Raw genomic sequence first — 14,471 nt, forward strand, 5'->3', positions numbered from 1 at the left:
AGCAATGTCTGTTCTCTGTGTTCCTTCCCCTTCCAGGAGGCCAGCCCCTCCAGCCCACACACCTGGTGGACACCTCTTCCTCTTGCACTTCTCACACAGTACCCCCAGGGACTGTGGGACAGGTAACCTGGCGCCACGAAGACCGCTGACTGCAGAGTCAGACAGACCTGGGTTGAGAGCAAGGTGCCACCACCACTTACTGCCTGCTGTGAAGCAGTGTACACCCTCTCAGGACCTGCTTCCTCACCTGTACATGTATTCCCTACCTCGGAGGGCTGCTGCAAGGTGAAAGTGTATGTGAAGCTCCTGGCACGTGGTATGTAGCTGTCACTCAAGGAGTAACTATCACCCTCACTGTCATCAAATGAACTGCTGCCACACTGTTTTCTCTCAGGGCTGGACAAACACATTTAACTGTGAGAATAACTTCAATGGAAATGAAAGGTGATGGGTATTCTGTGAGCCCTATCCTACCTAATAAAATGGTAATATGTAAATTACCATCACTCCGCTATGCCCACGATTGGGCCAGCGGGAGGCGCAGGGGGCGGGACTCGGGGTGGCCGGGGTAGCCGATTGGGCCAGCGTCTGCGCCATGGCTGTGCTGCGGAACAGAAGGGGCCTCTGGGGCCGCGGACCATCAAAAGCGGGGGAGCTGGGTGCCTGTCTGCTCTGGCACCAGGCCTTTCAGAAGCCTCCACCGAGCCGGAGGCTTCTGAAAGGCCTGGTGCACCAGCGGACAGGCACCCAGCTCCCCCGCGATCGAAAGCGAAAGCGTGTAGGGGACCCTACACGTGCATGATTGAATCATGCACTGGGCCTCTAGTGATAAATAATTACAATAACAATAGTTAACACCTGAGCACTTACTATTAACAGGCTGAATGCTTTATATACATTAGTAGCTCCTTTATTCCGAAACCCAAGGTAAAGATAGTTTTTTATCAATTCTAAGAAGCATATTCTGTTCACATTTTAACATCTCTGATATGGGGACAATTCTTTGTGATAGGCAGAATGCCCCTTCTCCCCACCACCCCCCCCCCAGCCCCAAGATGTCTATGTTCTAATCCAGGCGTCCTCAAACTACGGCCCGTGGGCCACATGCGGGTGTTTTTGCCGATTTGATTTTTTACTTCAAAATAAGATATGTGCAGTGTGCGTAGGAATTTGTTCATAGTTTTTTTTTAAACTATAGTCCGGCCCTCCAACGGTCTGAGGGACAGTGAACTGGCTCCCTGTTTAAAAAGTTTGAGGACCCCCTATCATGTACGCTGTCAGAGAGCACATAAGGGCTACAGAACCCTGCTGACAGGCCAGGAATGGCTAACATGATTCTCTCCCCACCCCAGCCCCAATCAGGTCCATGTCTGACATAAGATCTCTAAAATGTTGATCACAAAGACCTGGCCAAGAGCCCAATTCAGCAGTTAAACAAAAACAAGCAAACAGTGCGGCATGTTAGGTACCTGTAGTAGCATTCGTCCGTCCACTATCAATGGAGCACTGCAGGGTGCTAGGTCACCTGCCAGATATTGGGGACAGAGCAACAGACCAGGAGCCTGTCCTATGGAGCTGACACCATAGCGGGGAGAGCAACACTCCAGGGAAGGGAAAGGGAAGCACGGGGAGCAAACAATAAGCCTCCAGAGCGCTGAAAAGCAACTTCCACAAAAATCTGAATCCACGTATTCAGAAGCTGACAAGGGAGCACGGGCCTGGGAGACCAGGTCCTCCTTTCCGGAGCGAAGTGCAGGAACTCTGGGGAGAGGTTTTCGTGATCACTGTTGTGAAGTTTTCCTGTTTTTGTTGCTGTTGTTTGTTTCTTTTTGATGGAGATGTCAGCTAGCTTTATGAATTTCTAAATGCAAACAAACAGAAGCGCAGTCTGCATCCTAACCTGTAAGTTCTCTCTCGATGGATTTCATTTTTAAACAGAGGAAAATTAATGCACATTACACTAGCATCCCAAGAGCTGACTGAAAGAACATCTCAAAAAGAAAGAGGACTGTGTGCAACTCCAACTCCACACCTGTTGTTCAAATCCTGAACTTTGGCTGGTCTCCTCACATTGTACTCTTACTTTCTCTTCTGTTTCACCTTGGAAACGGAGTAAACAGCTCTCGGTGAGATCAAAGGGAGAAGAGGAGCCCACTTCAGCAGATTAAAAATGCGGTGTGTATGACCTTTCCGGAGACGCATGTAAATGGGAAACTCCACATTTCTTACGAGATTTTGCAGAAAGTACCATTGGAATATATATAATCTCAACCTCTCTCTCTTGTTTTTGTTGGAGAGGGAGAAATTCTAGACTCGAAGATCATCCTCATAATGGTTTTGGAGAAGCCCCAGTTTAATAATACCATTAGCTGAAAACTATTTATAAATCAGACATTAGCGACTGGCATAAAACCCTACTTTCCACTTCTCTCAATTTTGCGCTGACAATCTGGCAGCCAACTTCTACCCTTAGGCCCAAAAGAGCCATCACATTCTTAAGTCACTATCTAAGAGATTTTGACAGCAGTGTAGGCAAGAGTCTTGCTTCAAGAAGAAAGGTCAATAAATGCCCACAAGAGGATCAATAGGTGTGAACAGCACACAAGGAAAGATGTACAAATGGCCCCCAACCCCCACCTACTTGTCATTTGAAAATGTTTAATGAGCCAAAGTTACCATTTCCTCCTAACCAGATTAAGAAAAATAAAATGAGATGACACACTTCTTGCTGCTGGGGCTGTGGGGAAACAGGCCATCCAGTAGTACATCGCCTGTGGGAGGGCAATGTGAGTCAGCCCTTCCAGAGGGGGATTAATGAGCCCTGTGATTCAGCAGCCCACTTCTGGGAATCCGGCTTTTAAGTACCCCTGCACAAGGGCAAAATGACTTATTACACCTTTATTTGTTGCAGCACAGTTTATAATAGCACAAGACTGGAAATACTCCAAAGGCCCAGTAATAGAGATTGGCCAAATAAATTATGGTCCATCCACACAATGGAAAACTATTACGTTGGGAGAGAGAGAGAACAGAGCGAGAGCGAGATTGAGAGAGACCTCTGTGTGCTGAGCTGAGACTTCCAGGACATACTGCTAATTTTAGAAAGCAAGGCACAGAAGAGTATTTATAATATGCCAGAAGAGTATATATAATATGCTATCTTTTGAGAAAGGAGGAAGAATAAACATATATATTCTTATTCGGTTGTATTTACAGGTTGCCACCTGGAGAGAGCGTGGGAAAGGCTTGGATGAGAGGGGAGCAAGCTTTCTCAGTGTGAACCTTTTGATAGGGTTGTAAGGTTCTTGGGGACAATATAAATATATTGCCTATTTTAAAAAAATGAAGAGGTTGCATAAGCCACTTTTCATAGGAGTGCGAAGCACAAGACAAGACCAGCTTGGAAGACACAAGGCTAAGGAGTTTAGCTCAAGGATCTGGGAAACCTGGGTGAGGGCAGGTGAGTTCTCAAGTCAGTAAATGAGAGGAAGCTGGGTCCAGAGTTCAGGAGGTGAGCAGAGTGAACATGGAGAGTTGATCTCTGCCCTGTTTTATGTTACCTGCTGGGTGTGGGTGTCCCTGGGCCCCCTGATGTTTATTGCAGCCAGAAGGAAGTCAGAGACCTGTGGGTGCATGGGAGGCACTAGGGTTGCCTCCCAGGCAGCATGCCAGGAGCTTTTATTTGCTCTCTGGATTCGGACAGTAATGGCTGAAGCACACCGCTCATCCAATATTTATGTTAAAAAAAAGAGGGCAGAGCATGTGCTGGAATATTCTGCTTAATTCGACAAGAGAAATATTCCTGAAAAGTTGAGACTCCTGGAATTTTGTAAAATCAAATCATACTGTAAATGCAACAGGTTAAGTTTGCAATCTAAAAAAAAAAAATCTATAGGGAATCCTTGTTAGGGATTGTTATCTCCTGCCATTTCTGCTTTGGGAATCAGAGTTTGCCTGAAGAAAGCTGCATTTAACCAGATTAAGTGTGAAAGGCGTTCACCTTCCTCTGCCTGTGGGCTCTTCCCACAAGGTGCAGCCTCTCCATGAAGCAGAAGACCAAGGTCCGAAGTACAAACCTTCATCCTCAGAAGCACTGCCTTAGCAGTTTGACCCACTAAACATGGCTGATCCTACCTGCTGTGCAGGTCGCCTCCCAGGAGAGGAGCCAGGAGAGGGAAGTTAATTCTGAGAGTAGGTTTTCTAAAGGATCAACTTAAAAGAAAAGGCCTGCAAGAAGCACCAGCTGGCACTGGGGACACGGACATGGACGGACGGACACAGACACACACACGGACACACACACACACACACACACACACACACACACACTCTCTCTCTCTCTCTCTCTCTCTCTCTCTCTCCTCTCTCTCTCTCTCCCTTTCTTAGTTTTTGGTAGCTTTAGCAACAAGCCTCCCTACTTGTTACCCCCTAAACCAGAAAAGTCTTTTTACACAAGCAGCAGCGCTCACAGGTAAGTTCCAAAGGCTCCTAAGGCCACACTGTCCTTGGCATCCTGTCCCCAAGGGGAGAGCCCACCGTTGGTCAATAGATAACGTGAACCCCTGTGCCCATTCCCGGAGTCAGCACTGCATTCCCTTCATCGGGTGGACTACAAAAGGGGTGCGGGGACCCCCGCATGTGTCAGGCAACACTAAGCAAGTTGTTGGCATCCGACCAACAGTCAGCAATGTCAGCACCACCCCAAGTGCTCGTCTTAGGAAATGATGGCATTGAAGCCTGTCACAGACCATGAACCACTGAACGGGCATTCCTAGCCAGTACAATCAATTTTACTTTTTTGATTAAAAAAGAACAGTGGCTCATGCACGTGGCTGGCACACGCTGTAGAGAACATGCTTTATTCCTTTGTTCCACTGGCATTTATTAAGCATCTACAGGTGTCAGACTCTGCTGGCTCATGGCTTTCAAGGCCCGGAGGGTCTGTGAGAGGCAATGCGACTGCTGACCGCATCACAACTTTGTGTGCGTTAGAGAGAGGCAACCCCTCCTAGTGGACCCGGCCTTGCAGGCTTGATGGCATCAGAAAGAAGTGCCCCTTCCTCTGGCAGAGGCAGTCTGAGTCAGAACACACCGTTCCCTTAAGAAGATTTGAGTTACCACTTGTTTCCTTGGCCAGCACTCTTGGGCAGTGAATAACCTGCACATGGGTTCAAGACAGCCCTGTCAGGAAGTCACAATTCAATCCCTCTGCTCCTGGGCCAGACATCCAGCCCTCCCTAACAATTTGTCTAAGCAGCTGATCATGACCTTATACACTCATGTGAAGATGGTCTCCTGTGCCAGCAACAGACTAACAAAGGTTTCAGTACAGGACAGTGCTGGTTTCAACACTTGCCCAATTTGCCCGAGATTCAGGTTGACTAAACTGGTGTGATGGTTTTATATCAATCAAGTCCTCACTGAGTCTTAATAAAGCCCCAAGCAGCTCTTGGATTTGGATGCCTCTTTCCATCCTTAGCTTTATTTAGCTCCTGTTGAGAGCTAACCCATGTTCCTCTGCAGTAATTTCCCCCTGAAAAGCAGACAAAATTTGAGGTCCCTGAAAGCTTGGGGCCTTAGTCAAAGGGTCCCCAGTGGAGGTGAGGGTTTACTATCCAGTGCTCAGGGACATCTTGGCTGGTAATCTGCAGCTAAATAAAAGCCTGATTATTCTACATCAGTAAAGTCAAGATGCCACCCCACAGGGCTCATGTTGGTTTGCATACAGCTATTGGAATGAAGGCAACGCTCTATATACAGAATGCAAGTGCGGAGAGGAAGGCTGATTCAGAACCCACTCCAGTGAGCATCTGTGAGGACGCCAACCCAAGTTAAATCAAAAGTTACGCTTTCTCCTGAGTCAACCAAACAGGATCTATGTCAATTACATGACCTTGATTGCAAGGGGAATGATAGTCTATTCCAGTGGTCGGCAAACAGCGGCTCGCGAGCCACATGCAGCTCTTTGGCCCCTTGAGTGTGGCTCTTCCACAAAATACCACGACCTGGGCGAGTCTATGTTGAAGAAGTGGCGTTAGAAGAAGTTAAGTTTAAAAAATTTTGGCTCTCAAAAGAAATTTCAATCATTGTCCTGTTGGTATTTGGCTCTGTGGACTAATGACTTTGTCGACCACTGGGCTATCCCGTAAGAAAGCACACGGGGATGTAAGGCATCCTATGTCTCTGGCTCCAAAGTCACCTGCTTACAATCAATGAATGAGGAAAATTGCAACAGATTCTTAGCCACTGATTTACTTAGATAGACCTAAAAGAAATTCTTCTTTTAGCTATTAATTCTCCAGCAGAGTTGAAAGTATGAAAAGTCTTAAGAGTCTGCAACACCCTGGTTTTTATTATACAGTAATCCTCTAAAATGCAGGCCCATTAAAAGAAGACAAAAACCCTCCCTGTCAGAGGATGGCAACCAGACCCTCACAGCTAAGCACTTTTATGATACCCAATAAAGCCTGACATGATAAACCAAACATTTAAGTGACACTAGGAATGATTTTCAAGAGACTCGGCAATAAGTGGAATAATTCAGCCAGAAGTAAGCTTCAGTCAAATCACCTCCCCTCTCTCTGCCCGGGATCCAAGCCACCTGCTCATTATTCTCCTTTCATTCCTAAAAGAGGAAAAGGGGTGAGGACAGGGATGAGGAGCGATTGGTCTGAGCTGGGTCTAGAATAGGACTTAGCAGGCCAGTTCCTTCATCTGGACTCTCAAGCCCTCTTTGGGAATGCAGGGGAGGGAGAGGCTGATTTCACAGATCACTTCAGGCCTGCTGGGTCTCTGACACAATTCTAGAAATTTCAACATCTATGGCTGAAGAAGAGTGAGACCAATGAACGGCAACGATAATTCTCAGGTGGGTCATCCCAACCGTAAGAGAAGCTGGACGCACCTTCACTTCAGCTCTTAGCACTGTGCTTAGTGAGTGGTGCGTGGAGTTGAACAACTCCGGGTCGACTTCTGGTCTGGCCACTGAGGGAGCCTTGGCTTCCTCCTTCTCAGTTGAGAAGACTGAGCAAGACCATGTGTGTAAAGGGCTTAGACCTGGGCCCAGGATGTAGAACAGCTCAATAAACGGAGTCACACAATTCTGCCGGAAGTATTTTTTTTCTATCGAACTTTCCTGTTAAATTAAGTGCACTGTGTCTTCCTCGTGACTGTCTGGCAGGCATCGGATATGCTGAAGGTGCTGTGTGCATGCAGCTCATCAATGCAGTGACAACTTCCATAGTCAAGGTTGTTGGACTAGGTCTGTATACGGAGCCTAATTGCAAACATCTCGTAAAAGATAAACCTGCAAACTTCTGAAAGAACCTTTCTTGTACTGCTAAACAGTTCTCACTACCAAGGTTTTGTTTGACATTTAACTGCTATGTGGGCTGGTGTTTTTTTTCTAAAACAGTAACAAAATCCTGCTATTTGTAGCTAATAAATCAGAACTTTCACTGAGTAACTGTTACACAAATGGATTGCTTTTATTATATACTAGAGGCCCGGTGCACGAATTCATGCACCAGTGGGGTCCCTCGGCCTGGCCTGCGGGATCGGGCTGAAACCAGCTCTCTGATATTCCCTGAGAGGTCCCGTATTGCAAGAGGGCGCAGGCCAGGCTGAGGGACCCCACTGGTGCACAATCAGGGCTGGGGAGGGTCGTGGGAGGTTGGTCAGCCGGAGAGGGACAGCGGGAGGGCTCCAGGGCATGTCTGGCCTGTCTTGCTCAGTTCCGATCCGCCAGACCCCAGCAACAAGCTAACCTACTAGTTGGAGCGTCTACCCCTGATGGTCAGTGCACATCATAGTGAACAGTTGAGCGGCCTTAGCATATCATTAGCATATTACACTTTGATTGGTTGAACAGCCGACTGGATGACTGGACACTTAGCATATTAGGCTTTTATTATATAGGATTCATGCTCATTGGGGAAAATGGGGAGAGAAAAGGGGAAAAGCATCAGAATCCCATCAGCCATTTGTCTGGATGTTCTTCTAGACTTTCTGTTTATGCACACGCTTTTTAAAACCTGGTTGTAATTGTAATAATGCACTATAACTTTGCATACTGCCCTTTCCCTACTTAACCTAGAAAACATGGACTTCATGGATTATTGATTTCTTTTTAAGTTTCTAATAAGAAAGGAAAATAAGATTGAGATCTAGGAGGATTAACTTGTGTCACATTTCACATTTAAAAGATGCAATGACAATTGCCTAACTATATTCTCTTACTTCATAAGTACTGCTTGGCAGGATTTTTAAAAAATACTGAGCTTTGCTGGAACCCGGGTCCGGGTGAGGCCGTGTGCCCCTGGATCCGGGTGAGGCCGCTCGCACCTGGGTCCGGGTGAGGCCACACGCCCCTGGGTCTGGGAGAGGCCACGTGCCCCTGGGTCTGGGTGAAGCTGAATCCTGGGTCCAGGCGAGGCCATGTGCCCCTGGATCCGGGTGAGGCTGGGTCCCGGGTCCGGGTGACGCCACGCGCCCCTGGGTCCGGGTGAAGCCGTGCCTCTGGGTCCGGCCGAGACCAAACCAGAGGGAGTCGGACCTGCATTACCACCATTTGTCCACCATCCAGAGCTGAAAAGTCAGTGCTGACATGTACACATAAGGAACTGGTGGACATTGAAATTGGGTCTCAAAAGAACTGTTGGTCCAGAAAGAAACTCACTACAGACTGATTCATTTGCCTGTCAGCATAACTATTATTGCTCGTCTCACATTCAGTTCTTATAAGTATATCTCTAGTGACACATGATCTCGCTCATCTAGGGGAAATGATGAACAACATAGACTGATGAACAAGAACAGAACCAGAAACAAGGAGGCATCGATCGGACTATCGGGCCTCAGAGGAAGGGTAGGGGAGAGTGGGGAGAGGGGGGAGAGATCAACCAAAGGACTTGTGTGCATGCATACGAGCCTAACCAATGGTTAAGATCAACAGGGGGTTGGGGCATCCGTGGGGAGGGGTGTGGGATGGGAATGGGGGGATGAGGACAAATATGTGACACCTTAATCAATAAAGAAATTAAAAAAAAAATACTGAGCTTTGTTAGATTTTTGGGAAACACTGAAATTTTGTACAGTTGTTTTTTGTTACAAAAATGATACGTGCTCATTATATAACATTTAGAAAGAGAAAATTTCAGTAAGTAATAATTTAACATTAATATTTATTGAACACTAGAGGCCCGATGCACAAAATTCATGCAAGGGGCTTGGCCCCTGCTGCTGTGGGCGGCTGCCTCTGCCTTGTCCCCTGCTGCCACGGCTTTGTCCAGAAGGTCGTCCGGAAGGATGTCCGGTCTAATTAGCATATTACACTTTTATTATTATAGTCTATGTATCAGGCACTGTTCTGAATGCTTTAGACAGATTGATTCATGACTTCCTCACAACACCTCATTGAAGCACAGAGATATTTAAGTAAGTTGCCACACTCTACACACCTAGAGGCAGGAGCCAGGAATCCATCACTATGCTACGATGTTTGTTCTAGGAGTAAAAAGAATCAATAATTTATTCAGTCAAGTCCTCCACTGCTTCAGAGTACAATGTGATAGGCAAGAAATGATTCATAACTACACTATACCCTTTACAGCTATTTTAAAATATTATAAAGCACCATCTCTGTGTCCCTGTGGAACAATTAGTAATATGAGAAGCCATGTGTGGCACGAGCTATGATCCCAATCAGTCCAATCTTTTGCACCCAATTTACATTAAGAAAAACAAAAGGCGCTTATAAAAGGGTTTGTTTTTAAAGATGAAAGCATTTTTTAAAATTTTGCAAATGTTTCAATGATGAGTCGATTTCCTGAATTAACTGAACATGCATTCCCCTGGAAGTTTATCATCAGTCATAAGGCTTTTACAAAACGTTTACTAAACATTCCCAATCAGCCCTAAACACTACTTGTGGCTTATCTGTTGGCACTGGACATCGGTGCATGAGAAAGTAAATAGCTGGATACCCCTGGGTCACATTTCTTCATATTTTAACTAAAAGTCATACTTGGTTCAAGACAAATACTTCTGTTCCTGGTTTAATTTCCTATACAGGGCTAATAAACAGGACTATTTGAAATATATAAATTCTCTTTAAATTTAAATAAGATTAATGAAATGTTTCTGACTGCCTAGTTCTAAAAAATAACACTAAAAGCACACTGAAACTGTGAATCCATTAAACATAATTATTCATATCACTGTGGGAGAAACATGACACACACATGTACACAAATATTTTACATCTATCTATCACCTATCTACCGATCTGTAACATCAGGTACCTTCTTTGGAATTTAAAATTACACTATCCAGCATTTCCTGAAGGTTCTAGTTGCCATCTTATAATTTATCCAAGAGCCTGCTGCCAAAGTCAGCTAGATCAGAAAATATCTAATAATTCAGACATTAACTGTGTGTTGGGTGCAAAGTGTTTTCCAAAGATTCATATACTTTCATAAAAACCCTAGAAACAGAAACAGCTGTCATCCCCATTTTACAATGCAAACTGAAAAAGGTTAAATAACTGAGATTCGGATCCAGGTCTGTCCGCATGACACCAAAACCCACACCACAAACCACTGTTAAACTGCTTCTCTTCCGAATCAGACCTCAGAAAAATTTTATTTGACTTCGACAATCTACCTCCATAGCTTACACAGAAAATTAAAAAAGAAAACAACACCACCCAATTACAAATCCAACACAATAAATGACATAATTCTAAATGTGAATTTTCGTTTTTCTTGAGTTTATTTGGGTTAACATTGGTTAATAACACTGTATAGGTTTCAGGTGTATAATTCTATAATACATCACATCATCTGTATATTGTATTGTGCATTCACCACCTCAAGTCAAGTCTCCTTTCATCATCATTTATCTTTCCCCCAAAACCCCCCGTGAATGTTGTTTTTCTCAGAGAGAGGATTTCAACATAAAAAACAAGAACTAATCTTGAATTACCTAACCATTTCCTCAAGTGTTTTCACTATGAAGCTCTTAGCTGTCACACCTGACAAACCACTCCTCCTTCAACAAGTGACAACAACACAAGCCTGACACCTCAAATTTTATTGTTAGGGAGCTAGTCTTTCACACGAGCCTGGAGCATGCTACACAGAAAATTTTTATAAGATTCATCTTTTCAGCCTCTTGTAAAGCACAGATTCACGTATTTATGTATTTCTACGCAAATCTAAATGCTGTCGGGGTTCAATACCTAGTGAATTTACCCTGGGTTAAACACAATAAAAAATACGACTGCAAAAAAAATATATAAACATATGACTGCATTTTTTATAAGGTTTAAAGTCACAGTTCTTACAGGCCGCACAGCATTTTTTTTGGCTCTAACCCAAGGTTTTATGATGCTAGTTAACTGTTAGGGCACTCAAAGGGACTGAACATTTGATCCTGAAGTCCTTTTACCATTTAAGTCTCTATAAAAAGTTTGATTACTTTGAAAAAGTATGTGATGTGTGAATCATTTGTGTTTATTGGAAAGGGGACTTGCTAATACATGCAATTTGATTTGGGGGAAAAAACACACAAAAACAAAAAACAAAAACACACACCAGCTCCTTACTTGAATGTGATTGTTTTGGCAATAGGAATACCCAACCCGTCACTCCAGCGCTGCCTGCCTTCCTGGTTCTCCTAGGTGAGGGCCGCCATCCTGGAGGAGGGCCGAGGAGCCCCAGCGATGGTGCAGTAACGGGACTAGCGCTTTAAAAACCAAGGCAAACCCCGCTTTTCAAGGCGAGAACACACAGATCCAGACCCTGCCTCTGACAGCATCCAAAAGATTCATTATAGACAATCCATTCAGACCAAGCTACAACAGCCCCAGGAAATATAAACAGCCTCCGTCCGCAAAGACAGCGGGGGGGGGGGTGGGGGGGGGGGGGGGGCGGATAACTGATGGGAAGGAAGCTGGTCATGTGAAGTTTCTCCACCTCCACACGGTCTAATAAATGCCCGGTTTGTTTCCACTCGGAGCAGCCATTAAACGTGCCCTGACACGTGGGTACAGGGGACCTCCCTTTTCTCGGGTTTTGTCCATTTCCTTCTCCGTGCGCTCGTGTGTATACATCCAAGCACGCCTGGGGACAGGGGCGGCCACAAGATGACAGGCCTCGTCAGCTCCTCCTCTTGGATTCCCAGTGGTCCCGAGTTTGACTCCGCGGCAGTGATTGATCGAGAACCGCGAGTTTCCTTTTCGAAAAGTTATGAATGATGTAAGCCAAGTTTACAAGACACCAGCGTAAGGCGAGGGACAAGCGAGTGTCGGGAGACGCGAGCTAGCTACCGCGTTTGGAAATCAGCTTTCATTGATGTGCCCTAGTTAACATTTAGAAAATAATAAAGTGAAAAAAAGGAAGCAGCCCTGATCCACGCAATAAGTGTCCGGGCAATCCTCTTATTTTTTTTATGTTTAATCACGCAAGATTCACGTCCGAGTCTTGACTTCCCCGTGTATCTATCACCTGCCCAGTACCCTCTCGGGTCCCCACCCGCTCGGGGTCCCAGGCGGGACGTGTGCGCTCTGGGTCTTCCTCTCTCTGACCCGCTATCTCCCCGCCAGACCCTCCGCGCCCAGCGGGTTCCAGGGCTGCGCACCCGCGGGCCAGCCCCCAGGAAGAGCGGAAGAAAGTAGGGAAGAGGGGCGTGGCGCCAGGTCGCCCCCAGAAGCTGGCGCTCCTCCCAAACCTGGCACCACCGCCAAGCCTGTGCTGGGAACCCGGGAGCCTCCCAGCCCCGAACCGGCTCGGGGCGCACGGCCCGGGGCGGGCGAGGAAGCGAGCTGGGAGACCTTCCCCCGGCTCCCGTGTTCCCCCCGCCTCCCCCCCACCCCGCCCCAGGCTCCGCTACCCCAGCCCCAGCCCCGAAGGGCCCCTGGCTCCCCGCGCCCTCCGGCTGCGCCAGTCCAGGCGAGCGCGCCGTCGGTCCCCGCTCTAGGCGTCCCTCGCCCTCCCTCCCCCGTCCCCTTCTCTGGCGACCAGGGCCCCGACCAGTCCCCGCCCTCCGGGACACTCTTCCCTCCTTCCTCCCTTCCTCCCTTCCTCCGTCCCCTCCCTCCATCTCGCTTCCCAGCACCGGGAACTCGGAGGCGGCCCCCGAGCTGGCCAACCGACGCCCCGCGCTGCGCCCCTGTCCCCGCGGGGGCCCTACTCACCACCTGCGTCCGCCGCTGGGTGCTCACTCGTCTGCCGGTGGCTGCCCCGCCGCCGCCGCCGCCGGGGACTCGGTCTCTAAGGGCTCCTGGAGACGGCTCCGACCTCTCCTCCTCCTCCTTCTTCTTCTCCCGCCCTGGCCCCGCCTCGCTCGGGGTGGGCGGGGCGGACAGCCCGACGGGCGGGGCGGTGGCGGCCGGGACTCCTTCCTGCGGCCCGAGCCCTCCCTCTGCCCCAGACGCCCTGAACGTTCCCGGGTTCGGACTCCGACCCCTGTCGCGTCCCGGCGGGCAGAGCGGGTAGGTCGGGAGCTGTGAAACTCCGCCAACATCTGGCCGCTTCGGCCATTCTCATTTGTCCTTTCCCGAATTCACGGAAGCCCTGGAGTTCAAGGACTCTCGGGGGGGCCCCCCACTTCGCTGCCTTCCAGGGGGCTGCTCTGACTTCTCGGGAGTTTCTTTCGCGTGCGAACTCCTCGCCAACCCCGATGCCAACAGTCCCCTGGGCCACCAATATGCGCGCTGCCAACCCCCTACACCAAAGTTAGGCTCCGCTCCAGGAATTTCTTAAGAAAACAGTCACAGTAAAATTTAAAGGGCCCTGGGGCCACGGAGAGATTTTGTTTCCCAGAAAGTGGAGAGACATCTGTGGATTGTTGTATTTGAAGTACATGCACCATTTATGAGCTTCACCTCCATCTCTTCCCCATAAAACGCGTGTTTCCTAATGCCCAGCACCTGGCAGAGTTCTGCGTAATGGATTCATTGGATTTGGCTGGGTTTTCTTCTGGATGGATTCAGGGTCCGTAGTTTGAAGAGCCACTTCTCTTTTCACAGACTGCAAAGGATTGATACATAGAGTCATTCAATGAACATTTACTGAGCACCTGCTACGTGCCACACATTGCCTTAAAGATGATGGGGAGAAACCAAGATGAATCAGATGGGGTGTCCAGAAAGAGTGAAAAAAAAAAAATAGATGTTCAGAAGTCTTATTACTTAGACAACTCCCCACATATCCCTAAATATCTGCTTTCTCGTTTGACAGGGTGGAGATAAAAGAGAAGGTGAGGCCAAAGTAGGTCACTTAGAACCAGTGTGGGCAGAGTCCATACTTGAAAATGGAGTCTAAGAGCATTGGTGAGGGATGTCTGTGAGTTGAGTTTCACCCACTGAAGAGAAGTGAGGCCTAGTGTAGTAAGGACATTATCTTCACTCTTTCTTCCTGGCCGCTACTCAAATATCATCCTGGTAAAATCACTTGACCAGGCTGCAGAAG

The 14,471-nt window shown here is 47.5% G+C and overlaps 1 protein-coding gene across 2 annotated transcripts in view; it reads right to left on the reverse strand.

The window, feature by feature from the left end:
- GNG12 (G protein subunit gamma 12) overlaps positions 1-13,343 on the reverse strand; it is a 122,244-nt gene extending 108,901 nt beyond the window's left edge. The window contains exon 1 of one of the 2 annotated variants that reach the window (XM_054720932.1): positions 13,199-13,343. The gene's annotated coding sequence lies outside the window, so the exon portion shown is untranslated. Of the gene's footprint in view, positions 1-13,195 lie in introns of both variants that reach the window. The other variant, XM_054720931.1, reaches the window with a different exon arrangement.
- Positions 13,344-14,471: the final 1,128 nt, after the last annotated feature.

Source organism: Eptesicus fuscus, chromosome 9, assembly GCF_027574615.1.
Source record: "Eptesicus fuscus isolate TK198812 chromosome 9, DD_ASM_mEF_20220401, whole genome shotgun sequence".
NCBI lineage: Eukaryota > Metazoa > Chordata > Mammalia > Chiroptera > Vespertilionidae > Eptesicus > Eptesicus fuscus.